This window comes from Tympanuchus pallidicinctus, unplaced genomic scaffold (genome assembly GCF_026119805.1).
Source record: "Tympanuchus pallidicinctus isolate F22 unplaced genomic scaffold, pur_lepc_1.0 scaffold28, whole genome shotgun sequence".
Taxonomy (NCBI): domain Eukaryota; kingdom Metazoa; phylum Chordata; class Aves; order Galliformes; family Phasianidae; genus Tympanuchus; species Tympanuchus pallidicinctus.
Genome location: NW_026294745.1, coordinates 4,818,952 through 4,820,285, shown reverse-complemented (window position 1 = coordinate 4,820,285; position 1,334 = coordinate 4,818,952).

Genomic DNA, 1,334 nt, shown 5'->3' with positions numbered 1-1,334 from the left:
AGGAAAGCATCCAGGTCTCCCAGGATCTCCCTTCAGTGCCTTGACACTGCCTTCACTGTTGTTCCACCTTTCTCTCTTCATTCCAGGGGGATTGTTGAGAAGAAGGCAGTGAGTTTGTACCTTTTCAGTGCATAGCATTTCTAATACAGGTTGGTCAGAGCACTGTAAAGATAATTGAGTTTCAGTTTATATTCAGAATAATAACTTAAATGGTAGTAAGTGTGTTCATTGATATCTAATTTGGTGTGGCTAATTTCCTTAATGCTAGTGAATGCCTGGGTATTTCTTATCGCCTTCACATGTTATCTGAATCTTGTTGCACATTTGTTCTGCAGCCATGTAACTATGAGTTAATTGCATGGTGACTGAATTTATGCTCTGCTATGGAAGGATTTCTCCTCACGCAGATAAACGATAGATAATTATGATATTCCTTCTTTAATTTATGTAAATTAAAGGGTTATTTGACTGATTTTGTGTGCAGATTTGGGGAGCTGCAGATCACTGCTCGAGCCAAGCTGAGCTCTCACCACTCCCAGTGTCATCAGTGCTGCTCTGTAGATGTCAGGGATTTTGCATGGGAAAATACTGTCTCTGTAGCAGGGAATGTCATGTGTGTAACATTAAACGTTTGCCCATTGTGGCACTTGCTGTGTTTCATCATGCCTTAGAGAAGAACATGCTGGTGTGCTGTGACCTATTTACAGCAAATGCAAGTCAATATCTATTAACTTCTCCCTGTTCGTTCAGTCGATACTTTGTCCTTAAAGCGGTTGTTTTCCTTCGCCAGCTGCGCAGTTCACGATCACAGAGGAACTTTTCTCACCTCCTTCCCCTAGCACTTTTTCCCATTAATATGATCAAGTGGTGTTCATTTAAAACACACCTGAGACATGAAAGATAAGTGCAGGATGCAGACAGCCACCCGGCACTGTGGCTTTCTCAGCTCTCTTTTGCTGGATGAACGCTGATTTTCACACATTTATTTCTTCCCAGTGCCTTGGGTAGGGGCAGGGCAGGAGGATGCTTTGCTGGAGCACAGCTGAAGGCGCAGCATGGAGCACTGACTGCCCTCCCCCCTTCTGCTGTTGCTGGAGAAATGCCTCCAAGAGTTAACAGAATTAATTAAAAACTCTGTCGTGTAATTAAAACTCCCATTTGCCCCACATCATCTCCTGTGCTGTGGAGAAGGAGACATTGCTTGCTGGCAGCCACCCGCTGCTGCATCCTGCTGTCCTCTGGCACAGTGCGAGCTGGACACGAAGGTGCCTGTGCTCCGTGGGGCTTTGTTGGCTTTGGGCTGAGCTGGGCTTTGTTACTTTGTTTTCAGTGGA